The sequence below is a fragment of the Bos mutus genome, chromosome 18, assembly GCF_027580195.1.
Source record: "Bos mutus isolate GX-2022 chromosome 18, NWIPB_WYAK_1.1, whole genome shotgun sequence".
Lineage (NCBI taxonomy): Eukaryota > Metazoa > Chordata > Mammalia > Artiodactyla > Bovidae > Bos > Bos mutus.
The window spans coordinates 13854262-13881494 of NC_091634.1; the positions used below are offsets into that span (position 1 = coordinate 13854262).

The 27233-nt window shown below is 52.9% G+C and overlaps 1 protein-coding gene across 9 annotated transcripts in view; it reads right to left on the reverse strand.

The window, feature by feature from the left end:
- PAK4 (p21 (RAC1) activated kinase 4) overlaps positions 1–18361 on the reverse strand; it is a 47683-nt gene extending 29322 nt beyond the window's left edge. For 6 of the 9 annotated variants that reach the window (XM_070387728.1, XM_070387738.1, XM_070387737.1 and 3 more), the window contains exon 1: positions 18206–18361. The gene's annotated coding sequence lies outside the window, so the exon portion shown is untranslated. Of the gene's footprint in view, positions 1–5213; positions 5353–18205 lie in introns of those variants that run through there. The other 3 variants (XM_070387741.1, XM_070387734.1, XM_070387731.1) reach the window with 3 other exon arrangements.
- Between the last annotated feature and the right edge of the window lie 8872 nt (positions 18362–27233).

Below are 27233 nucleotides of genomic sequence, written 5' to 3' on the forward strand. Positions count from 1 at the left end.
CATACATGACTACTAATAATTTATTAAAAATGCCAGGCCCTTTCCCACCTTAGAACATGCTATTCATTTTCCTTGGAACACACAGGCTTCCACACACTGACTGCTCGTACAGCCCTCAGCTCCGATGTCTCCTCCTCCAGGAAGCCTCCCCTGATTTCCCAGGCTGGAGCCAGGGCTTGTCTCAGTCCTCAGGGCTTCCCCCACCAAAGCCATGACACGGGGGCCTGTGCTTTCCTCAAGGTCACTCTGGGGCTGTCACTGCCTGGTGCCATGTCTGTTTCTATCACTAGACATGAGGGCAGGGTCTTGGTGGGGAGACAGGTCAGAGGAGGAGCGCAGTGATTATCTACAAAGTGCAAGAGTGAGTGGTACTGACAACATTACTGACAGCTGCTGCTGCTGCTAAGTCGCTTCAATCGTGTCTGACTCTGTGCGACCCCATAGACGGCAGCCCACCAGGCTCCCCCGTCCCTGGGATTCTTCAGGCAAGTGTACTGGAGTGGGTTGCCATTTCCTTCTCCAATGCATGAAAGTGAAAAGTGAAAGTGAAGTTGCTCAGTCATGTCTGACTCTTCGCGACCCCATGGACTGCAGCCTACCAGGCTCCTCCGCCCATGGGATTTTCCAGGCAAGAGTACTGGAGTGGGGTGCCATTGCCTTCTCCTAACACTTGTTACAGAGATTTCTATGTGCTAGATCTGTTTTGAGAGCTTTGCATGGATAAAATAATCTGTATAACAATCCCATTTTACAAATGGGGAAACTGAGGCCGCCGGGGGTGGTGGTGGAGGAGGGATGAGGGAGGAGCTACAAGCTCAAGGTCATCCAGCTAGCAGGTCACAGAGCTGGGAAGCAAACCCACGCCTTTGGATCAGGGCTTTTGATAGGATCACTAACCACAAGGTTTCTCCAGGAAAGGCTGGATGAGACCAGCTGAAGGGGGAAGCCAAGGGGCAGGGGGGCAGGGGAAGAGACCATGTTGCCTCCTCCCTAGTCCCCAGTCCATTCCCACGTAGAGTCGGGGGGGCCTCACCCTCCTCCATGGAAGGTCCCTTCTGTGGAACTGACACACCCAGAATGGTACCAGAACCACCTTCCCACCTAACAGGCATCTGGGAAGGCCTCTTCCATGTCAAGGGCCTCTAACTGAATCCCATTTATCAACCTGGGAAGCCGGCAGTGCCCTCCACGGAGAGGAGTGCCCACCTTCACTGGACGTGTGCCTGCATGTGTGCCAAGTTTCTTCAGTCGTGTCCCACTCTTTTGTGACCCCATGAACGGCAGCCCGCCAGGCTTCTCTGCCCATGGGATTCTCCAGGCAGGAACACTGGAGTGGGTTGCCATGCCCTCCTCCAGGGGATCTTCCCAGCCCAGGGATCGAACCTGCATTTCTTATGTCTCCTGCAGTAGTGTCAAACCATGGAGTGGGGCAGGGGAAGGGGGAGGGTGGGGAGGGGGGAGGGTGGCGAGCTGAGAGGAGCCCCCAGGCGCCCTCCTGAGGCTCCCCCAGGGCAGGGCTGCTTTCATCTGGCTGTGGGGAGGGGCTTCCCTCTGACACGTGCTGGGGAGCATTCCTACTGGCAGGCGACTTCATCGCTCCACTAGAGAAGTCTCCAGAGCACAATACTGAGAGCAAGCTGCAGATGAGCAGGGAACCATTTACCTCCAGTTTTCAAACCTGCAGCACAATACGATATGGGATACTGTTTAGGGAGGCAACAAGGAATCACAGTGAGGCCGGGGTACCTGCGGGAGGGACCCCGGGGACTCTAACCACAGCAAGTGTGTTTCCTCTCTCAGTTGGGCAACAGGCCCAGGGGAGGCCATCAGGTGGCTCTCTGATCTCTTTCACACACAGTCTCTTTCGCTCTCTTTCTGTCCATCTGTCTCTAACACACACACACTCTCTTTCTCTCCACCGCCCCCCCAAGACTGGAACTGGTCCTGTGATCAGAGCAGCGGCTCTCCTTGGTCCCTTGCAACTCTTGGGAATTTGCTGTGTGACTCAGGGAGCTCACACTGGGGCTCTGTGGCAACCTAGAGGGGTGGGATGGGGAGGGAGGTTCAAGAGGGAAGGGACATATGTGTACCTTTGGCTGAGTCATGTTGATGTACGGCAGAAACCAGGGCTTTTCCCTGGTGGCTCAGATGGTCAAGAATCCACCTACAATGCAGGAGACCCCGGTTCCCTGGGTCAGGAAGATCCCCCTGGAGAGGGGAATGGCAACCCACTCCAGTATTCCTGCCTGGAGAATGAACAGAGGAGCCTGGCGGGCTACAGTCCACGGGGTTGCAAAGAGTCGGACATGACTGAGCAACTAACACACAGACACACATAGCAGAAACCAACACAATATTGTAAAGCAATTATTCTTCAATTAAAAAACCAGAAAGAACCAGGATGCCATGGCAGGTCTGACCCAGGCCGGAGTCCACTCGCTTAACCATGTTACACTCCCATTGGTCATGCACTGACAATTCTTGATTACACACTCAGTGTACGCCAGGCACTGTGTCAGGCACTGGGGACACAGTGAATAAGCCAGTCCCTCCTTCCCAGAGGTGACACGCTGGTGAGTGAGGGAGATAAGATAACATAAAAGTAAACAAGGAAGTACATGACCAGTGGGAGAGGGGACAGAGCACGGGGTGTGTGTGGGGGACAGGGTGTCTAGGGGCGTGGGTGTCCCGGAGCAGGAGCAGGGGAAGTGAGGGGGCCATGTGGGGAACCTAGGGAAGTGCTTTCAGAGTAGAAGGAACCACAACTGCAAAGGCCTGAGGACTGAAGCCTGCCTGGCACGTTCCAGAATGCCTGAGGCTGGCCCAGGAGGCCTGTGTGGCAGGAAGGGAGGGAGGGTGTGAGGGGAGGGTGGTGTGGCTGAGGTCAAGAGAGTCTACACTAAATGCAGAAGAGCCGCTCACGGAGCCCAGACCTCCTGACCACAGCCCTCCCGGAGGTGCAGCTGCCCTCCCACCATCATGCTATGTTAAGGAGGAGGAAGCAGGCGGGGGGGGATAGGAAAGCTCCCCAGGGGGCCCAGCTGGCCAAGGGCAGAGCTGGTGCAGGAGCCCCTAAAGATAAGCAGAGGGAGGGTGAAGAATGAGGGTGGGGGGGACGGATGGCTCTCAGCTGGGGGCCTCTGGTCCCAGAAGAGCAGGAGCCCAAAGCTTCGGTTTGTGAAGAAGGCTCACTGGAAGCCAGGGGCTCACACACAGCCCTGTGCTCCCAGACTACGGGTGTTCTGAACCTCAGACCTTCGGCTCCCCCCTGCCCCATTCTGCTGTACTGCGTACCAGCCTAACTAAGAGCAACTTAAGAATTTCCATTTTAATCCACTCACTTACAAAAAAAAAAAAAAGAAATTACTTCAAGATAGTCACCCAGACATGAAGGCTGGCCTGAATTCCTACAGAGCACCATCTATGAAGTAGTGGAACCCGAATGCAATCGCGCCTCTAGCCCTAAGGCCCAACATACAGGAAGCACAGGGACAGAGGGACCCGTGAAGTGACACCACGAGGGTGCCCGGTGAGGCCCGGGCCGTGGGAAGCTCCAGAGGACAGAGGATCAGGGGTTTCAACAGATCAATGACCCGATCAGTGGGCACAGGAAAGAGCCTACAGACGACAGAAGATGTCAGGGGCCTGTCGACCAAACGCAGAGCAGACCTTGTCCGGATGCCAAGTCAAACGCACACATTGGAAAAAACGACAAGACAACTGGGGAAATGCGAGGCTATTAAGAAAGAATTGGTTCTTTTTCTCCTGTGACCATGGTATCTCGTCTGTGTGGGTGTGTTTACAGACTCCTTATCTCTTATATGCAAAAAATCTGAGATATTTATGGCCACAGTATACAATGTTTAAGAACTGCCTCCAAAGAATCAGGGAGGTGGGGATGGGGTACAGATGAAAAAGCCCGGTGGTGACAGATAACTGCCGAAGCTGGGGCGGGCGTCGTGAGGAGGGCGGCAGGCCACTGTTCAGAAGACCGTGTGGGCACTTCCATCATACAGAGGTTTTAAACACTTTGCAAAAAGGAATGTGACCTAGTCAGAACAGTGAAGAATTCGTGGGTCGCTCACCTTGTGAACCTTAATTACTAAATCCAAACATGTATCCTGCCTCTAATAACTGTAACAGACGTCACGGCAGTAGTAACTATAATGAGATGATGATGGCAGACCTGGGCTGAGAGTCGCTCTAAATGGGAACCAGTGCAGAGACACCGGGGGCTCAGGGCCTGGCCCCAGGTCACAGAGGAGGCTGGGGGAGCCGGGTGAGGCCAGCAGGGAAGCTGGATGCCCAGTCCTTGCCCAGAGGGGATGGGGGAGAGGAGGCCAGGAGCCCTTGCAGAGCGGGGATGCACAGGGGCTTCTGGACTCTCAGCTCCCCTCATTCCCACTGAGTGAATCATAATGGCTCCTGCGATGCAAGTCACATCTGAGCACAAACTTTTCCTGAAATTAAACTATCAGCCACTCCATGGGAGCCTGAAACGGTAACCGCAACGGATGACAACATCAGATTTGGGGGCCCACAGGATCTGGGGGGTCCACCAGCCTGGGCGCTCCTCCCTGCTCCCGGGCCCCCCACCAGCAGAGGCATGCATGCCCTGCCCCTCACCCCCTCCCCCTCCAGGTGCCAGGAACAGCCAGGAGTGGCTGGCGTGTGGGGGACCAGCACCCGGACTCATCCTGGGTCTGCAGAAACCATCTCCCTTGTGTGGCTTCGGCAGGATCCTGCCTGCAAGCAGGGAAGCCTCTGCAGGGTAGTGGGGGGAGTAGAAACTGAGGGAGAGGAGAGGAGACACAAGAGGCAGCGACTCGGGAAGAGAAAGACAGGAGGCGGGAGGGGACAGTCGGCTGCCCAGACAGGGGCTGGCGGGCCCAGGGATGAAGAGGCCCTGACGCCTCCTCCGGGCCTCAGCTCCCTCATCAGTAACATGGGAATAACAGTCACATCTTCCTGTAGTGAGGCTGTGGGGGTGACAGGGCTGACACGACTTAATCACGCCATGTCAGAAGCCTAGAAAAGTGTCCAAACATTGCGAAAGCTAATACGTGATTTCTACCATTTCTGTAAGCCAGTGGCTCTCATCTCGGTTCAGAAGCACACTACAGTCGCTCAGGGAGCTTAAAAAAAAGCACCAAATAACACAAAACCCAATGCTCAGGCCCCACAGCCAGAGATTCAGATTCAAGTGGCCTGACCTTTTGTTGTTTAGTCGCTCAGTGGCGTCCGACTCTTTGCAACCCCATGGACTGCAGCGCGCCAGGCTTCCCTGTCCTTCACCATCTCCAGGAGTTGGCTCAGACTCATGTCCGTTGAGTCGGTGATGTACACCTGTGCCAGATAACCCTAAGGAGCATGGGATGGGGGCGGGGGGGAGCCTGGACACAGAGTCCCAGGACTGAGTCCTCAGGGGGTGGTAGAAGTGAGACAGACTGATGGGGGGCGGGGTAGGGGGTGGAAAGGAAAAGGGGAGGGAAGGGCAGGGTATGCCGCCCAGGAGGCCCCTCTCTGCCTGCCCACCGGAGTCTGGGGCCGGCTGAGGAATGCAAGGAATGAAGCCAGGCCTGGCACAGCCATCCCCAGGTCCCCTCCCCCTTCGCAAACTGCCAAGAGCCCATCCTTGGCCAGGTCACTGGCCAGGCTGTCAACCGCCCCCTGCTCCCCCAAGGCCTTGGCAACCACTCAGTCCTCCAGGCCTGAAGCCCACTCCCAGCCCTCTCCTCGGGGTGCCCGTCCTGAGCCCCTTTCTCCTCTTGGGTCCCCCGTGACCCCAGTGCTGGACCACAGGGCGCAGCCCAGGCGTGGAGCCCTTATCGGTGGTGGGGTGAGTGATGCTGACAGCGGCATGTGGCGGGCAGAGTTTATCACCCGCTCTGGAGGCAGGAGTGGCCTGAGAAGGCTGCCCAGAGGTGGTGACCTTTAGCCCGAGCCCGAGAGAATAACCGAGGTGAGAGCAGGAAACAAAGACCCACGAGGCTGGAGCGCGGGAGGCAAGCGGAGGGCCAGCCCAGCAGAGGGGGCCATGGAAGGGTCAGAGCCGGGAAGGGATGCACGCAGACCGCAACCACAGGCACCAGCTGCCCCGCACCTGGGCCCCTCGCAGGGCTGGAGAACCGCGGCGGGCCTCGGGGGGTCCTCAGGTGTCCCCACATCCCACCACCACCCTGGGGGGAGCGGCCCAGCTCTGGCTCCCTCTGGCCACTCTGTGAGGAGACCCCAGTGAGCTGCTTCCTGCATCCCTGAGCCTGTTTCCTGATAATTAAACCGTAAGCTGATTAGTCAAGGAAAACCTTTAATTAGCCCTTGAAATCATTCAGGAAAATTACAACCTCCTCTCCGGGCAACCTGCCCGCCCTCTGCCAGGGCCCAGGGGCGGTGCCTGGGAGGAAGCAGAGCACGGGGAAGCCAGGCTCCTGCCTCTGCTCTGAGGGCCTCACCCAGCCAGGCCGAGGCCAGGGAGCAAGGCACCGCGCGGAAGAGGTGGCCACGGGCTCCCCTCTGCCACGTCACCAAGTGCCCGGAATAAACCCAGCAAGAGGTGGGCAAGGCCCGGCTGGAGAAGTGTGACCCTCTGCTGAGAGACATCAGAGGAGACCTAAACAAATCGAGAGACAGACCGTGTTCATGGACTGGGAGACTCAATGTCATGTCTGCTTTTGGGGCACGAGGCTTGTCTCATATCTAAGTGGCGTTACAAAAAGTCAACTGGCCGAGACACTTGGGAAGAAGGACGCGTGCGTGGGAGGGCTTGCTCTCCATGCCATCAAGACTTATTATCAACTACTGGGACTGCCCTGGTGGTCCAGTAGCTAGGACTCCGCTCTCCCAATGCAGGGAACCCAGGTTCCATCCCTGGTCAGGGACCTGGATCCCACATGCTGCAACTGAAGATCCTGCCTGCTGCCACAGAGACTGAAGATCTCTTGCGCCACAAGTAAGACCCGGCATGGCCATTTAAATGAAAATATTAAGAAAAAAGACAACGATATGAATTAGGATAGCGGGGTACTGATGCAGGAATAGGCAAACTTGAGCACAAGAAAGAATGAGAGCACCCAGAAACAGACCCACTTACAGAGACTTGACTTTATGGCCCAGGTGCAGAGGAGAAACTACGGCTGTTGTCATAACGGTACACGGATGACTGGGGAGCCACGTGGAAAATGTGAAGCTGGGTGACTACCTCACACCACACACCTGCGTGCACGCGCGCACACACACACATTCCAGAACAAAGAGCGGCTAAATGTGAAAAGTAGAACTATAAAACTATAAAGGAAGTAGATGATAAATCTGGCTACAGTAAAATTAAAAGCTTCATCAAAAGACACAATTTAAAGAAACTGAAAAGACAGGGCACCAAATGAGAGAATGTAAGGAGGACCATCTTAGAAACACAGGTTCTGGTCCAGACTCTTAAGACTTAACTCACAGAAATTCAAAATGAAAATGCAGACAGCCTGGAGGAGAAAGAGGCAGGTGGCTGGAATGGGCCCTTCACAGGGGGCGCTCCCGATGTGCACTCCAGATGTTCACAGAGCAAGCAAGGCTGCTCTGGCCCCGGGAGGAGACGCCACCACGCCAGCTCGGCACCAGTGGGCAGGAAGGGCCCAGCACTCACCACTGGCGCTGCCCTCGCTTCCTCATCTCTGAAATGGGTCGAATCCTTCCGGGAAGGACTGAGCAGAAGCAGTGTGGGAGTTCTGTACAGGCACTGGGCCTGGCACGTGCAAGCCCTCAATTAGTTCTCTCTATTAATCCGCCTCAGGAATAAGGACTCCCCAGGCTCAAGGTCATTTGAGGCCTTCTCCTGCCTCGGAGCTGGAGCTGGGATGTGTCAGGGGTGTGGCCAGAAGGCTGAGAGTCCAAGAGACAGGCTCCAATTGGGTAGCAACTGGGTTCGTTTATCAGTACAGTGTCCCTGGAGGCCACAAAGGGCCAGGCACTCCTGAGTATTTGTTGGAAAAAAGATAATAAACCAATCACATTCCTAGTTCTCTGCCAGGCCCGAGGATAAGTGTGTTAGGAGCAGAACCTCAGATACGTCCTGGGACACCCAGAGGAGCCTCGGTTCTAGAGAGGAAGAAACTGGGACACGGAGAGGCCCAAGTGGCTGTCAAGATTCAATTCCAGAGTAGACAGGACCAAATGCCAGTCTTCTTTCAGTTCCTCAAAGGTGCCCTGCGCTCTCCTGCCTAGGACATCTGTACAGGCAGCTCTCTCAGCCTCGAACCCACGACCCTCTACCTCCCCGAGTTTACCCTTCAAGTGGCAATTCCTCCTCAGGAAAGCCTGCTCTGTAATCCTCACCTGAGGGGAACTACCCTTCCTCCCCACTGGCCCAACATACACCCTGGCAAAGATATACTCCACTTGTTACAACCTCTCATTCATTCATTCAGCCCACCAGGGCTTGACTAGGGAAAGTCAAGCCCTGAGGATACAGCAAGGGACACAGTAAGCCGCCTACCTGCCCCCGCCCCGTACCCCCGCCACGAAGCTAAGTTGTGGGGGTGGGTGGGTGAGGAGGACACCAACCAACACACCGGGTCACACTGGAACAGTAATGACGGTGAGCGGACCAGGGAAGCCAAGCAGGCGAAGGTGGGGAGAGAGTGACATCGCTCCTGTAGACCTAGGAGGGGGCGCTGAACAAAGAGCCTGAGGCAGGACTCGGCCCGGAATGTTCCAGGGACAGGGCAGCAGCAGATGAGTGAAGGCAAGCAGGGAAGCTGGGCCAGAATCTTCTGGGACCTTGAAGGCTGTTCCTCAAAAGAGATGAAGCCAGGGAAGGGGTCCCCCGCAGGACAGGGACGGGATCTGACCCGGGCCCCCTCCGGCTGGGCGTGCAGACCAACTGTGGGGCAGTTGGCGGGCGGGGGGCTGTCCCCACGGTTGAGGCTGGAGTTGAGGGTGGCTGGAACTAGGGGGTGACAACAAAGAGTGGGAGGCCCCAGGTTCTAATCTGAAGGTAGAAGAGCAGGCTTTCTGGACATCCTGGATGTGGAGGAAGAGGCCAAGAGGAGTCAGGATGACATCAGACCCCCAGCCCGACCTTGAGGGCGGATGGGGCACCCGTGAACGAGGCAGGGCCGCTGGGAGAAGATGGGGCCTGGAGTCTGGTCTATTTTCCGTGTCTCCGTGTCACTCTTGATCCATATAGAGTCCCCTGCCAGACCGAGCCCAGTGAGGGAGCCTGTTGTGTTCACCGTGGGTCTCAAGAGCCCAGAGGCGAGCATAAGAGGTGGGATGGGTAAGAGCCAGCATGGACGGGAACCCCAGGGAGGAGAAAAGCACAAGAGGACTCATCTTGGTGATAAGCTTCTGCAGGAGATGAGAATATAAAATGTTCCAAGGTCAATTACAGAATCTGACAGGCCTCTTGTTGGGGACGGAGGCTGTGCAGCTGCCGGCAGGAGCGAGTGCGGTTACCCCTGCTCTGGACAGCTGCGTGGTGGGGTCTGCTAAAGGTGAAGAGACACACCACCCCCCACCCGAGCACTGGACCCTGGACGTGATCCCTGGGGAAGTGTGGGCACAGACATCCTGGCAGACATGTTCAAAGAGCACGTTCACACCCGGGCAGTGGGAGTGGAGAAGTAAGTCGGTTAGAACACTGCACGGCGAACAGACCACTCACACCCACGACCACAGGGATGCGCCTCACAGACCAAGGATGAGGGAGACCAGACGGGGGCATGCTGGAGGAGGGCGTTCATGCAAAGGGCCCAAGCAGCCAAGGTGGAGGCTAGGACTCGGGATGCACACCTGGTAAAACCGACAGACTGCAGGGAGCCGGTGACCCCCAGTTAGGGAGATGGCCGCTACTGAGGTTGTGGTCAACAGGGAGGCCCTGGGGTGGGGTGTTCTCAGTCTCCGCCTAGGTGTGGGGAAATGCTGCTCACCTTATAATTACCTGTTAGACTGATATGTGCACTGATGCACTTTTCTGTAGGTGAGTTAAGCTTCACAATTATTAAAGGTTGAAAAAGAGGTGGAATTATCAATATACCTAAACACAGACACACACAGCGACCTGGGGCCAGGCTTCTGCTGAAGACGGGAGGAGGGAGAAGGGGGCTGTGGAGGCGCTGGAGGCAGCAGAGGAGGGGTCCCTAGGGAAAAAGAAAGCACCAGAGAGAGCACGTGCGCTGAGGGCTTGATGGGGGGCGGTCCTCACCTGGGGGACGGCGGGAGCCTGGCCCTCTCTTGCTGTCCTACTTCCTCCCCATTCCCAGCATTGATTGAGGAGGGGCGGGGGAGGGGAGGCAGCCCAGGCCGCTTCCCTTAGGGTGGGAGTGGCTGAAACCCGCTGGGGGAAGCCAGCCCGAAACTGCCACACAATGCCGCTTTATCAGGAGTTTCCAGGGCCGGGCTGGGGCTGGCGGAGGGGAGCAGAGGGCGGGGGAGGGAGGCTCTCTCCGTGGGGCCCCTGCTTAGCACCCCCACCTGCCAAGGTGTGCCCTCCGAGCTCCGCTGCAGCCAGCCCTGAGTGGGCGCGGGGCAGACGGGGCGAGAGGGACAGCCTCCTAATCCCTTGGCTCAGGGAGGGGGGTGGCTCAGGGAGTGCCCCGCAGTGGTTAGGAGCCCCAGGCCAAACCCCAGCCCTGCTGATTCTGTGACACCAGGCTGGTCTCCTGGGATCTCAATTTCCTCCTCTTAAAAGGGAGAGAAGAACAAGTACGGGGTTTTCCTGACAGCTTAGTTGGTAAAGAATCTGTCTGCAACCTGGGTCGGTAAGATCCACTGGAGAAGGGATAGGCTACCCACTCCAGTATTCTTGGGCTTCTCTTGTGGCTCAGCGGGTAGAGAATCTGCCTGCAATGCGGGAGACCTGGGTTGGATCCCTGGCTTGGGAAGATCCCCTGAAGAAGGGAAAGGCTACTCACTCCAGTATTCTGGCCTGGAGAATTCCATAGACTGTATAGTCCATGGGGTCAAAAAGAGTCAGACACGACTGAGTGACAAGAGCATGTGCACCTAGGACTTCCCTGGTGGTCCAGTGGTTAAGACTCCAAGCTTCCACTGCAGGGGTGCAAGCTCGGATCCCAATCAGGGAACTTAAGATTCCATATGCCACTCAGCGCAGCCCAAACAAACAACGACAACAACAACAACAACAACAAAAACCCTAAATATCTACATCTTGGGGTTGCTGGGAGGTTGGGATAAATTCATTTACTCAAAACACACAGAACGGTACCTGCTAATACCAATAACAAAGAGAAATCCTATGAGGACTAATGCTGGCAGCTGACGGTCTTGAACATTGACTATGCATTCCACCTGAGGAGTAGGCATCTATATCCTCAGAACAACCCCATATAGGAGGTGCCGTTATCATCCCCATTTTACAGATGAGGACACAGAGGCACAGAGAGGGAGGTTCCAGAGTCTGTGTCCTCAATCTCGACTACATCAGACAGGTTAAGAGCTCCGGGTTGGAGAGGGCAGGCCTGCCTGGGTTCAAGTCCCACATCTGCCTCTCTCACATGCTGTAGGGTGTCTAGCCTCTGCTTCAGTTTCTTCTTTTTAGGGAAAGCAAAATATCACACATAGACAGGAAAGGAATTCCAAATGGCTTTCAACAAAGATGCTCCCCTTTGCTCATGTTAAAATCAGAACCACAGTAAGGACCACTCGGCACCTGTCTGACTGGCCGAGGTCAAAGCATCTGATGACACCCGTCTGCAGGGTGAGCATGGGAGGTGACAGACCCTGGCGCCCCAGGACATAGTGGGTGGGAAGTGCGAATAGGCACGGGCTCTTGGCAGACCGGGACACTACTGCAGGGCTCCCGCGCACACGTCTCAGACCCCAAGCACCTCCAGAGGTGTGCACAGCTCACAGGCATGTGCAGGAAGACATCACACCATGGAACCTGCCCCAGCCGTAGAAAGTGCAAGGGAGCCCCTGACCTCCTGACACAGAACTTAAGAGTGAAAAGTGCAAGAAGCAGGACAGAATACAAACGTGAAGAGTCAGCTCCATGTGAGCAAAACAAAAGTGGGAGAAAAGATGCGCAGGAACAAATGTCCAGGAAAGAAGAGAAACCGGAACGAGGCTGTCTCTGGGAAGGGGCCAACCACTGGGGTGGGAAAGAGACCTACAGCTGCACACTCTCTGTGCTTTGCGTGGCTTCTCAACTGCGAACAGATCATACATGCCGCTGGGGCAAAAATGGGCCTTCTTGAAATTAAAATGCAGGAAAAGAGAAATGAGGTTAATAACACCCCTTCCTCAAGGCTCCGGGCCGAGCTGCTGAGAGATGCTTATAAAGCACACATCTAGCTCTTAGCACTTGGGAGCTGGGGGCTGGCAGAGTGTCCTGAGGGGCTGGGAGCAGGTGAAGAGGAGGCTGCAGCCCAGAGCGGGGCACATCCAATGAGTTTACTGTGTGCCTGGCAACATGCAAACACGTCGACATCAGTCTCCTCCAACCCTCCCAATAGCTCATTTAACAGCTGAGGAGGGCATCCCCAGTGGCTTAGCTGTAAAGAACCTGCTTGCGATGCAGGCGATGCAAGAGATGTGGGTTCCATCCCTGGGTCGGGAAGATTCTCCTGGAGAAGGAAATGGCATCCCACTCCAGTATTCTTGCCTGGAGAATCTCATGGACAGAAGAGGCTGGCGGGCTACAGTCCATGTGACCTCAAAGAGTTGGACACAACCGAAGCAACAGCAGGAGCACCATGTGAGGAAGGAGAGGCCCGCGGCGGCCCGGCCTCCCCCCCAGCCCTGGGGTCCTCACTAGGGGTCGGGCTGTGGGGTGTGGGGAACGCGTGGCCCTGGCAAGGAAGCTGCCACTGCTCCGAGGACAGCAGCAGAGCACGTGGCACCCCGGGGAAGGTCAGGGTGGGACCAGAGGGCCCTGTGACACCAGCAGCGGTGAGTGGTGGCTTCTGCTACATCTGCTGTAGCTGGCTCCCCTGGGACCTGGAAAAGCTCCCCTTCTGACCCTCCTTGCCTCCCCCTCAACCTTCCTGTGGGCCAGGGCAGCTGTGAGACAATAAGCCCCAGCCCCGGATGGGTGGCTGGGCCGGGAAGGGTCCCATTTCCCTGGTCGTGACTGGGAAGGAGACCGCTTCCTGCTGGCAGCATCTGTGGCCGCCTGGCTGGGGTGATGGGAGAAACAGCTGCTGGGGACACCCCGAGCGGCGTCTGGCCAGGAAGTCTGGCTCACTAGGAGCCAGCAGGACAAGGAGGGGTGACGCAGTGGACCAGAAGGGGAAGGAGCTGTGGGAGGTCCTGAGGGAGGCGTGGGCCCAGGGCTCAGAAACTACCCAGGCTGCCCCCTAAAGAGTTTCTATCCAAACAGGAATCTGGGTTAAGAACAGGAAGTAGCCTGCTTCCAAATCACTGGAGGGCCACTGTGAAAACAAGCAGTGACTCTGGAGCCCGGAGGCCTGGAGTTCAAGCCCTGCCTCTGCCACCTGCCTGCTGTGTGTCCCAGGCAGGTCACACGCCTCTCTGGGTCTCATTCTCTCATCCCTAAATGGGGTTAATAACCATACCTATGGGCTTCCCAGGTGGCCAGTGGTAAAGAACCCGCCTGCCAATGCAGGGATGAAGAGACATGGGTTTGATCCCTGGGTCGGGAAGATCCCCTGGAGGAGGAAATGGCAACCCGCTCCAGCATTCTTGCCTGGGGAATTCCAGGGACAGAGGAACCTGGCCAGCTACAGTCCATGGGACTGCGAGGAGGCGGGCACGACTGAGCGAATACACCCCCACACAGCCGTGCCTGCCTGTAGGCTGCTGTGAAGATCAAATGGGTTCATACAAGTAAAGGACTCGAAACCTTGGCCAGCACTCAGGACCCTTCTCCATCTCCACCAGCCTCATGCTACCCACCCTCCCTGGCACGGACTATCCCTCTCCCTCCCCCGCCTTCCCTGATCTGTTCCCCACATGGCAGCCTGAGCGATCTTTATAAAAGGGAAAGCAGATGCTGCTTAAAGCCCTGCGATGATTCTCATCACACACAGAAAGAAATCCACACTCCTTGTCTCAGCCCATCGACCCCTGCTGTATCCTATCTGCCAGACCTTCCCATGTCCTTGGTCTTGCTGCTGACTCTGCCACACTGGCTTCTTTGGTGGGACCTGAACATCCCAAGCTCCTTCGGACCTCGGGACCTTCACACTTTCTATACCCACTACCTGCTCTGTTCTTCCCAGCTCTTCCTGCGCCTGGCTCCCTCTCATCAGTCAGATATCTCCCTTCTCCAGAAAGCCCTCGCTGGCTCCCCAGGTGGAGTGAGGAGCCGCCTCCGGGTTCCTGTAGTCTCTACCTCGTCCCAGCCCTGACCACTCTGCTTGAGCATACCTACCCAGCCTGACCACTCTGGGCCGTCACTGTCTGGGGCCAGGTCTGTCTCCTTCACGGTCCTGTGAGCCCTGAGGACAGGGCTTTGACTGTGTTGGTCACCACGGGGATCGATGAGCAGTGTAACACACACACACACACGCAGTGTAACCAGGTTCTGCTCGTCCCCTTCCGAGTGGCACTTCCTTTCTCTTTGCCTCCTTCCTGAGGAGGTTTAAGTCAGTATGTTTCCCTTGCCAAAGGCCAGCCCTGGAGATGATCCCCTAGGAGAGGTGGGTCAAAGTTTCAGCCACTGTCCTGGATACCCTGGAAAGGCAAAGCCTTTCCCAGCCTGCCTTCTCCTCTGGGTGTGGGGGTTCAACAGGTGTCAGACCCCAGCTAAGCTCATCACATGAACCGTACCCCTGTTCGCAACCAGACCAGGGAAGGGGTGCAGGTGGTATAAAATCCACCACCTCACGGCTGAGGAAACTGTTTCAGCAAAGACTGCAAGCTTGCCCGAAGCCGCATGGAGCCGAGGGAACCCTCAGGCACTGCTGGGAAACAAGCTGGTAGGAATGCTGAACAGAGTAATTCGGGAAGGTCCAGCATGTCCACTGTGCGGCATATGCCCAAGAGACTCCGGCTGCAGTACACAGGGAAACACGCTCTAGAGTGTTCGTGGCAGCACTGTCTGTTACAGTCCCAATGGGAACCACCTAAACGGCTGCCAAAAGATAAACGGGTAACTCTGGTGCCGCACCATCACAAAAGGAAACACACAAAGGGGAAATGAGCAACCTGCTCTAGATCTACACCCCTCCACACAGAGAAACAGCCACACTGACGCAGAGAAGCAGCAGCGGGCTGTTTCCCGTGGCGCCATTGATAACGACCTGTGAAAGAGCAGACCACCCTGGCCAGCCATTGCAACCACGCGCTGAGGCTAGCCCCGCCCCAGACAAGGGCACCCAGGCCAGAGTCTGCGAGGGGCCAGGGGGCTGGGGCAGCAGCGTTCTGGAAAGCTCTCCAAGTGACTGCAGCGTGGAGCCAGGGTTGAGAGCTATTACTCTGTCGTTTGAGAATCCCTCCGAGGGTAGTAACAGTAGGAAAATCTGCGATGGTAGGCTGGAGGCCAAATCCAGCCCCGTGGCTACCATCAGGAAGGCGGGGCAGAGAACAGGGGCCTGTAACTGTATCCACGGTCCCAGGCTGGACGCTGGAAGCATCAGTGTTTTGCTATATTGAAGCTCTACTCTTTCCACTAGTCTAAAATGTATCATAAGAACAAAACTGGAAAATAAGACATGACTTGCCCAATGTCCCATGGCTGTTAAGTGACCGGGAGGGAACCTGAATGTGGGTGTCCGGCACCAAATCCCTATCCAGCACCAAAGCCCCCCCTTTATCTGTGCGGAGCCCTGAGATGCCGAGCGAGCTGCCACTGTGAGGACTGGTAGGGCTCCCTGGCCACGTGCCCACCTGGTGACCTTGCCAGAGCAAGCCAGGAGGCAGGTGGAGACGGCCTGACTGCCACCTCTGAGGCCCTCCCCAGGCAGCAGTAGCCTGAAGACTAGGGCTGACACAACCCCTACCACGCGCCAGGCCTTGGGCCAAGCTCTCTGCGCTCCACATCCTCACAGCAGGTCTGAGGTAGCCACTATCATTATGCCCATTTTGCACAGGGGGAAACTGAGGCCCAGAAAAGTTAAGCGACTTGCCCACGATCACACAGCCTGTGAGTGATGGAGCTGGGTGTGAGCCAGGCATCCTTGTCCCAGCGTCCCCTCTCTGAACCACTCCCCAGTACTGCCTCAGAGCTCTACACACACAGGGCGGCCACTCACCCGCCTCTGCTCCACTGCCCGCCCCACTCCAAGCTGGGAACCCTAGGGGTCTCACTCAGGCTCCATGCTGCCCACAAGCCCCCAGTTCTGCACCCCTGACCTCCACTTACGCCTTTCCTTCTGTTTGGCACACCCTTTCCCATTCCTCCTACCCATCCTTCAGAGATTGCCCAGGGGACTTTCCGAGTCTGGGGCCCTGGGTGGGGGCATTTTCCTCATCCCCGAGCATGTTTTCGCAGGCCACATCACCCTGGGCGAGATGTAGCCATGTCTCACTGGCTAGGGGTCTGGTCCCAGTCTGCTCCCACCAAGGGACACTGAGGGCCCCTGGGGGCCAGGGGCTCCCCGCTGTCCTGTCCACTGCTGCAGACCCAGCACCATGCCCAACATTCAATCGCCACCAACCCTGGGGGGATTCAGGGAAAGAACATGGGAAAATTCCTGCCTGTGATGGGCCTACCTTCTAGCAGGAGGCAGCTCAACTGTGCTCTGATAAATAAGTTAAGGACAGAGTGAAGGGCTGGCAGAGAACAACAGTGAGATAAAGAGTGTCTGGGGACAGAGTGGTCCCGGTCAAGCTGTGAGCGACTGGTGAGTGAGAGGGTACAGAGCAGAGACAGGATTCCAGGCAGAGGGAACAGGAAGGTCAAAGACCTGGAGACAGGCATGAGCCTGCAGGGCCAAAGAACAGCAAGCAGGCTAGCGTGGCTAGACCTCCTGGAGGGGTGGGGAAAGCAGCAGAACAAGAGGTGGGAGCGACTGAGGGCCATGATGAGAGGTTGCGGTTTTAAGTACAGAGAACACCCAACTTTGTACAGAGTACCACCCAAGGACACCCTCCCTAGCCAGAAGCCTGCCAGACTCACTTGGACTCTGGGCCACCCACAAACACCGCATCCCATAGGCCCAGGGGAAACTCTCCTCCCAGATCACACCCTTCCACGGAGGCCAAAGAGACAATCTATTCCTGCCCAAGGGGTGGCCCAGCCTTGCCCAGCTCCCTGCTTCCAGGAACAGACCTCCAGCCGTATACAGTGTGGCGACCGGAGGCCGGAGCTCTGGAATTATTCAGATCCAGCAGGGAATCTTCCTCCATTACTTAGCAGGAGCTCTCTGTGCCTCACTTCTCCTGGCTGTGAAGTGGGTCTATCCAGATTGTGGTATAGTAAGACTAGGCACACAGGGTGCTGAGTACAGCCTCAGCACTCATTAAGTATTAACCAACATAATGAGTATTTGAGGGTCAGTAGGGCATAGAACTCTGAGCCCAGGACTCCAGAGTTCAAATCTCAGCTGCAAAACTAACTCATTAGGCGGCCCTGGGCAAAACACTAAGCCCCTTAATAATGGCACCAAGCCCATAAGGTTGTGGTCAGGACTAAATACACGGTAAGCGTTCAGAACAGGGCCTGATACACAGTAAGTGCTTTATGAGTGTTTGTTATTCTTTTCATTATCTGGGGGAGGGGAGGTTCCTTCTCCCCCATCAGAAAGCACCTTTGACCTCTTTCTTGAGTGTCCTATCCCTCCTCTCCAGCAATATGTCTCATTTGGGTTTTAACTTTTGACCCTTGGGACCATCATCTGTGCTCTTTCTACAATTTGATCACGTTCCACCCTTGATCCCATAAAGATGCCCCCCAAGCCAAATCTCATTCATTTGCTTCACTGGCTGCTGCCTTAAATCTCCAATCCGCCACCCCCATGGCTGTGACCTCTGACCCTCATGGGCACATCCTCCCATCAAATTATTAATTTTGACCCCCCTTTTTGACATTCACCCCGTGGCCCTCCAACGAGCTCCCGCTTCAAACTTTGAATTTTGCGCCCCCCTCGCCACGCCCCTTTCATTAGTTTGACCTCTGACCTCCTCTACAACTCCCTCCCACTCAGCGTTGACCCGCGACCCCCTGGAAGCGACTCTTTCCCCCACGAGTGAACTTTGACCCCAGCGGCCCCGCCCCCTACTCGCGTAAACGCTCTCCCACCGCATTGCCCAGCGCACACCAACCCCCTGGCCAGACAGCTTATCCTACCGGCTCGGCACCGCAGTCGTTCGCGGCCTGGCCGCTCGGCCCGGAACTCGGCGCCCTCCCGCTGCCCTCAGCTCTCTGGCGCCGCCGCCGCTACGGCCACTGCCGCCGCCATGTTGAATCCCCAACGAACATCCGGGGCTTTCCCCCTTCGCCGCCCACCAGTCCCCATAGCAACGAGGCTGACCCGGCAGGGGGCAGGGCCGGCTCAGGGGCGGAGCTGGACGCCTGGCAGCGCCCTCTCCAGCCTCTGATTGGTGCATGTTGTCCAATCGGAGACCTTCGGGCGGAAAATGCCAAGCCGGGATTGGAAAATTTGGAAAGGCTGGCTCCCAGCCCACTTGGATTCTTAAAGGGGAAAATGACTATTCTCTTGTAACTGCATCCCACCTTCCACCCAAAGGAATTAGGGAGTGAAAGCCAGTAGTGGGTAATAATGGCCAGAAACGGCTCTGAAGCATGTACTACTATGTGTCAGACACCCCGCCAAGTGAAATTTCTTGCTGAATGCTCAATACAACCGTGTTGTATATTAATGCCCATTTGCAGATAAATGGCGGAGAAGGCAATGGCACCCCACTCCAGTACTCTTGCCTGGAAAATACCATGGACGGAGGAGCCTGGTGGGCTGCAGTCCATGGGGTCACTAAGAGTCGGACACAACTGAGTGACTTCACTTTCACTTTTCACTTTCATGCATTGGAGAAGGAAATGGCAACCCACTCCAGTGTTCTTGCCTGGAGAATCCCAGGGACAGGGGAGCCTGGTGGGCTGCCATCTGTGGGATCGCACAGAGTCGGACACGACTGAAGCGACTTAGCAGCAGCAGCAGCAGCAGGAGGTTCAGAGGGGGCAAACTAGCTGCTTGGGGACCACAGAAAGTAAATAATGAGTTTTGAACGACGTCTGTCAGTCTGAGCCCGAGAACTTCACCCTGAACCAAGACACTGTTTGATCTTAATCTTTTTGGTAAGTTTTATGTTTGTTTTTAGCAGGCATTTGTAAAAAACAACAACAACGACAAAAAAAAAAAAGGGTAAAAAAAAAACCCGTAAACTAAACTCGGACATCTTTTTCTGTGATTTCCACTCATTAGGTTCTAGCCAGTGAGTTTGTGTATGTGTGTGTTAGTCTCTCAGTCGTGTCCAACTCTGCGACTCCATAGAATGTAGCCTGCCAGGCTTCTCTGTCGATGGAATTCTCCAGGCAAGAATAATGGAGTGGGTTGCCAGTCCCTTCTCCAGGGGATCTTCCCAAACCAGCGATCGAACCCGGGTCTCGGGCAGTGCAGGCAGTTTCTTTGTCGTCTGAGCCACCAGGGAAGCCCAGTCAATGGGTTTGCTCTTCCCCCTCCCCACAAAAAACTCAGGTGCTCTCCCACTTCAAGGTCATTACATTGATTATTCCTTTTTTCTGGAATAGACTTCCCCCAGGTACCCTTCATTTCAAAATGGGGAAAATAAATCTGATAATGCATGCAAAGTGTTTGCTGGTACCTGGAATTTAGTAAGCACTCAGTGCAGATGGGGCTTCCCAGGTGGCATCGATGGTAAAGAACCTTCCTGCCAGCGCAGAAGACGTGAGAGACATAGGTTTGATCCCTGGATTGGGAAGATCCCATATTCATTTGGGATCGCCTGGTGGCTGAGACAGTAAAGAATCTGCCTGCAATGAAGGAGACCTGGGTTCGATCCCTGGGTCAGGAAGATCCCTGGGAGGAGGAAATGGCAACCCACTCCAGTATTCTTTCCTGGAGAATTCCATGGACTAAGGAGCCTGGTGGGCTCCAGTCCATGGGGTCGCTAGGAGTCGGGCATGACTGAACGACTTCACTTTCACTTTTCACTTTTATGCATTGGAAAAGGAAATGGCAACCCACTCCAGTGTTCTTGCCTGGAGAATCCCAGGGACAGAGGAGCCTGATGGGCTGCTGTCTATGGGGTCACACACAGTCGGACACGACTGAAGTGACTTAGCAGCAGCAAGGAGCCTGGCAGGCTACACTTTATGGGGTTGCAAAGAGTTGGACAGGACTGAGCGACTAACACATTAACACTTAACACAGGTACCCTCATGGCTTCTTCCTCCCTTCTCTCCTTCAAGGTTTACTCAAATGTCACCTTAACAGGAGAACTGTTCCAGCCCACCCTGACTAATGCAACAAACACCCCTCTCATGCTCCTAAACTCTTTACCTTGTCTGGTTTTATTTTCTGTTGCTCAGATCACCCTCTAACATACTATCTAATACACAGAATTAGCTAGTCGTAGTTATCGGGTTTTGGTCATCTGCCTTGCTGGCATGTCTCTCCGTGAGAGCATGGAGTTTTGTTTTGTTCACTGTGCATGCCCATTGGCTGAATGGATGGTTGGATGAGTTGTAAATCCACCTTTGCAGAAGTACTCTTAAATGTTTAGTGCATATCCCTTGCCCCAGCACAGTGTCTTACAGAGTAGGCATTTAATTAATATCTGCAAAAACAGTGAATGAGTGATGCATAATTCCTTTTTTTTCTCTGTACTTTCAGTGTGCGTGCTCAGTCACGTCCAACTCTGCGACCCTATGGACTGTAGCCTGCCAGGCTCCTTTGTCCATGGGATTCTTCAGGCAAGAATACTGGAGTGAGTGGGTTGCCATTTCCTTCTCCAGGGGATCTTCCAGACTCAGGGATCAAACCCTTGTCTCCTGCATCTCCTACATTGGCAGGTGGGTTCTTTACCATTGAACCACCTGGGAAGCCCTGTACATTCACCTCCCTTTTAAAACAGAATCAGAAAAAAAAAAAAAAGATAAAATAAAAAATAAAACAGAATCAGAAACACATTTATAAATAATTTTGTATCTTTTTAAAACAAGACTATAAATACCACTAGTATCTTTCCATGTCATTAAATATTCTTCAAGAACATTTGTTTTAATGGCTGCATAAGATGCCATTCTGTCAATGAACTCTAATTCGTTTGAACCACTCGTTGAACATTTAAACTGTGATAAATATTTTGCTATTATAAATAACCCCCCCAAGTTCAAGTAGCTGAATATTTGTACACATCTGTAATTATTTCCTTTGAATAGATCAACACAAATGCAACTGCTGGGTCAAAGGAAATGTACATCTTTAAGATATAATAATAGCAGCAGTTCCCATGCCTCAAACATTTCTATGCACCATGCACTGTGCTAAGCTGTGTAATTTAAACAGCAGGGACTGTGATTATCCCTGCTTTGCAGAGGAGGAAACTGAGGCTTAGAGAAGTAACTTCATTTGCTCAAAATCACACACCAGGCTCATCTCCAGCTTTAACTCCCAGGCAAGGCTCTCGCTAACTGCCCTCTGCTGCCTCTGTATGGCCAGGGACACACGTTGCAAGTTGTGCTGTAGTTTGGTTCAGTTCAGTCCCTCAGCCGTGTCCGATTCTTTGCGACCCCATGGACTACAGCGTGCCAGGCTTCCCTGTCCTTCGCCACCTCCCAGAGTTTGCTCAGCTTCATGTCCATTGAGTCGGTAATGCCAGCCAACCATCTCTCCTCTGTCGTCCCCTTCTCCTCCTGCCTTCAATCTTTCCCAGCATCAGGGTCTTTTTCAATGAGTTGGTTCTTCACGTCAGGTGGCCAAAGTACTGGAGCTTCAGCTTCAACATCAGTCCTTCCAATGAATATTCAGGACTGATTTCCATTAGGACTGACTGGTTTGATCTCCTTGCTATCCAAGGGATTCTCAAGAGTCATCTCCAACACACAATTGGAAAGCATCAAATCTTTGGCCTCTTGATGAAAGTGAAAGAGGAGAGTGAAAAAGTTGGCTTAAAACAATATACAAAAAACAGATCATGGCATCCAGTCCCATCACTTCATGGCAAATAGATAAGGAAACAATGGAAACAGTGAGAGACTTTATTTTTGGGAGCCCCAGAATCGCTGCAGATGGTGATTGCAGCCATGAAATTAAAAAAAACACTTGCTACTTGGGAGAAAAGATATGACCAATCCAGACAGCATATTAAAAAGCAGAGACATTACTTTGCCAAAAAAAAGTCCATGTAGTCAAAGCTATGGTTTTTCTAGTAGTCACATATGGATGTGAGTTAGACTATAAAGAAAGCTGAGCACCGACGAACTGATGCTTCTGAACTGTGGTGTTGGAGAAGACTCTTGAGAGTTCCTTGGACTGCAAGGAGATCCAACCAGTCCATTCTGAAGGAGATCAGTCCTGAATATTCATTGGAAGGACTGATGCTGACACTGAAACTCCAATACTTTGGCCAACTGACCCATTGAAAAAGACCCTGATGCTGGAAAAGATTGAAGGCAGGAGGAGAAGGGGACGACAGAGGATGAGATGGTTGGATGGCATCACCTACTCAATGGACCTGAGTTTGAGCAACCTCCGGGAGTTGGTGATAGACAGGGAAGCCTGGCCCACTGCAGTCCATGGGGTCGCATGACTGAGCAACTGAACTGAATTCTTTGGTGCTCAGCCTTCTTTACGGTCCAACTCTCACATCTGTACATAACTACTGGAAAAATTATAGCTTTGACTATGCGAATCTTGACTATGCAAGTCGGCAAAGTGATATTTCTACTTTTTAATACACTGCCTAGCTTTGCCATAGCTTTTCTTCCAAGGAGCAAGCATCTTTTAATTTATGGCTGCAGTCACCGTCCACAGTGATTTTGGAGCACAAGGAAATAAAGTCTGTCACTGTTTCCATTGTTTCCTCATCTATTTTTCATGAAGCTATGGGACTGGATGCCATGATCTTAGTTTTTTTGAAGGTTGAGTTTTCCAACCAATTCACACTTCCACCAGCACTCAGAGGGAATACCCTCTTTAAGTATCCTCACCAGCATTAAACATTCTTGTTCTTCTGCTCTTTTGAAATCTTTATGCCTTACTGGGTCTCCATGTTTAAAATACCAAGTATTGGAAATTCCCTGGCGATTCAGTGGTTAGGACTCTATGCTTCTAGTGCACGGGGCCCAAGTTCGATCTAATCCCTGGTTGAGGAACTAAGATCCTGCAAGCAAAAAAAAAAAAAAAAACAAACCGAGTCTAGAAGCTGAGATGATGGCACTTTATTCAGGTCACAGTGATGGGAGGATGGCCAGGTGCAACCCTTGCCTTTTTAAAAAAAATTTATTTTGTAATGGACTACAGTTGGTTTGGGCTTCCCTGGTGGTTAGATGGTAAAGAATCCACCTGCCATGCAGGAAACCTAGGTTCGATCCCTGGGTTGGGAAGATCCCCTGGAGGAGGACACAGCAACCCACTCTAGTATTCTTGCCTGGAGAATCCACATGGACAGAGGAGTCTGGCGGGCTACAGTCCACGGGGTTGCAGAGAGTCGGACACAACTGAGCAACTAAGAACAGAAGAGCACAGCATAGTTGGTTTACAATGTTGTGTGAGTTTCAGGTTTACAGCAAACTGATTCAGTTGTTCAGTTATCTAGCCTTTGCCTCTTTAATGGCCTGCCCACACTGAAGACTGTCAGGTTCTAGAACCCATATGTGGGGAAGCCCTCTTACAACTTAGCTGGGGGTCCCATTAGCAAACAGAGCCCTGGAACAAGCCCAGTGGCTGACCTACCCCAAGGGTTTCCCCAGGATGGGCAATTAGGTTCCCCTACTTCAGTGCCCTCAGAGGGGGAATCTGATCCCAAAGAGCTTCCAGTACAGGACTTCCTGGACGGGTTAGTGAGGACGTGACCCTCCAATACATCAAAACAGATGAGAAGAGTGAAGCGGATTTGGCCTCATAAAAGTGATAAATTTCAGTACATCAGAGAAAAAAAGATCAGTGACAATATATAGATGGCAAACAAAGCTTTCTGCCCTTTATATGTAAAGAGCATTTACAAATCAATAAGAAAGGTGAGTATACAACAGAAAAGTAAGCAAAGAATGTGAACAAAAATTTGAAAATACAGACAATAAGGAAAAACAGAATTGGTGAACAATAAATTAATAAAATGGATATCAGACTCTTAACAAAAGATCTTTTTTGGTCTCTCACAAAAATATTTATTTATATTATAATCAGTGCTGATGAGAATATAAGATAACAACCACTCTTATATCCCACATGTAGGACTATAATCCTGGACAGGTTTTGACAATATTCATCCAGAGGCTTAACAAGTGGTAAAGAACCTGCCTGCTAATGCAGGAGACAGGTTCAGTCCCTGGGTCAGGAAGATCCCCTGGAGAAAGAAATGGCTACCCACTCCAGTGTTCTTGCCGGGAGAATCCCATGGACAGAGGAGCCTGGTAGGCTACAGTCCACAGGGTCACAAAAGAGTCAGACACAACTTAGTGACTACACAACGACAAACAGCAATTTTAATTCTAGGAATTATTAAAGGAAAATATATACACAAAGGAGTATAGGTGAAGATATTCATCTCCAGTGTTATTTTAGAAAGAATTTGGGGGGAATTCCCTGGCCGTGGAGTCATTAGGACTCCGTGCTTTCACTGACAAGGGTGCAGGTTCAATCCCTGGTTGGGGAACTAAGATACCACAAGCCATGAGGTTGAAAGTCGTGCTGCTTCCCTGGTAGCTCAGCTGGTAAAGAATCCACCTGCTATGCAGAAGACCCCGGCTCAATTTTTGAGTCGGGAAGATCCCCTGGAGAAGGGATAGGCTACCCACTCCAGTCTTACTGGGCTTCCCTTGTGGCTCAGCTGGTAAAGAATCTGCCTTCAATGCGGGAGACCTGGGTTTAATCCCTGGGTTGGGACGATCCCCTGGAGAAGGGAATGGCTATCCACTCCTGCATTCTGGCCTGGAAAATTCCATGGACTCTATAGTCCACGGGGTCGCAAAGAGTCAGGCATGACTGAGCAACTTTCACTGAGGTTAAAAAAGGAATTTTTTAATCACCATTTTAACAATATTTATTTATGTATTTGACTGCACCTGCGTGTGGGATGCCGGAGAAGGCGATGGCACCCTACTCCAGTACTCTTGCCTGGAAAATCCCATGGGCGGAGGAGCCTGGTGGGCTGCAGTCCATGGGGTCGCTGAGGGTCGGACACGACTGAACGACTTCACTTTCACTTTTCACTTTCATGCATTGGAGAAGGAAATGGCAACCCACTTCAGTGTTCTTGCCTGGAGAATCCCAGGGACAGGGGAGCCTGGTGGGCTGCTGTCTATGGGGTCGCACAGAGTCAGACACGACTGAAGTGACTTAGCAACAACAAAATCTTAGAGCCTGTGAACTCTCAGTTGTGGCATGGGCGATCTAGTTCCTTGGCCAAGGATTGAACCTGAGTCCCCTGCATTGGGAGCTCAGATTCTTAGCGATTAAACCACCAGGGAAGTCCCTCACTATTGTTTGTTAATTGTTGATCTGTACTGAACAATTCCCCTATTCTTGCACATTTAAGTTGCTTCTAGTTTTTTTTCACTGCTTGCTATGCCAGATGCCCTGTAGACTCTTTATCATCTTCTCTAAACCTCACCACATATCTGTAGGATGGGATCCTTAGCCCCTGTTAACAGACTTAGGAAACTGAGACATGGAGGTAGGGTAGGAAGTGGGACAAAGTCCCCTCACTTGTAAGCAGCTTTGGTGGAATTTTAGACAGGAAGTCTGACTTCAAAGCTGATGCTCTTAAAGACGGCTCAAATTCATTCAGTAAATACATTCATTGCCTTCTGCGTGCCAAGCATAATGATAACTGAAAACACGTATGGAGAATTATCTGTGTAGCTGGCCCTGTGCTAAAGAAAGTGAAAGTGAAGTCACTCAGTCGTGTCCAACTCTTTGGGACCCCATGGACTGTAGCCTACCAGGCTCCAACTCTTTGCGACTCCATGGACTATAGCCTACCAGGCTTCTCCCTCCATGGGATTCTCCAGGCAAGAGTACTGGAGTGGGTTGCCATTTCCTTCTCCAGGGGATCTTCCCGACCCAGGGATCGAATCCGGATCTCCTGCATTCCAGGCAGACACTTTAACCTCTGAGCTACCAGGGGCCCTGTGCTAAGCCCTTCACATATACTACTTCATTTAATCCCCACAACAGCCCTATGCACTATTGCTATTTTCTTTCTACAAGTGTGCAAAGTGAAGCACAGAGAGGTTAAGTAACTTCTCCAAAGTCACACAGGCAGCCTGGCTGCAGGATCTAGGCTCCTAACCATTTTTTTTCTTTTTCAGAGAACAAATGCTTGAGAGATAGAAAATAAACCCATGAACAATTAAATAATAAACATAAAATAAGATGCTGAGTAGAACTCAAAATATGTCACAGGTTGCACCTAGACAGCCATGAAAGATGGCAAAAGACACAGGTCCCCGTGACCCAACTCTAGGTGTTTATCAAAAGAAGTGAAAACATGTATTCGCACAATGACTTGTGCAGGAATGTTCAGAGCCGTTTTCATCATCACCCTGAACTGGGAACAATCCCAAACATCCATCAACTGGTAAACAGATAAACACACTGCAGTACATTCATTCCATAGAACATAGATGTACTGGGTGGTTCAGCAACGAAAAGGAAGGAATTCGTGATAAGGAGGACAGCTTGGACGAACTGCAAATGTATTAGTCTGGGTGAAAACAGCCGGCCTCAAAAGATACTACAGTCCTCTCTCCAGACCCATGGAGGATTGATTCCAGGACCCCTGGGGATCCCCACAGATGTTCAAGTCCCTTGTATAAAACAGTATAGTATTCGCATTATAACCTACATACACTCTCCTGTATGTATACCTTATTTTAAAAATTCTATTTAGAACTCTTTATGACCCTATGGGGAGAAGGCAATGGCAACCCACTCCAGTCCTCTTGCCTGGAAAATCCCATGGATGGAGGAGCCTGGTAGGCTGCAGTCCATGAGCTCTCGAAGAGTCAGACGCAACTGAGCAACTTCACTTTCACTTTTCACTTTCATGCATTGGACAAAGAAATGGTAACCCACTCCAGTGTTCTTAACTGGAGAATCCCAGGGATAGCGGAGCCTGGTGGGCTGCCATCTATGGGGCCGCAGAGTCGGACACGACTGAAGCAACTTAGT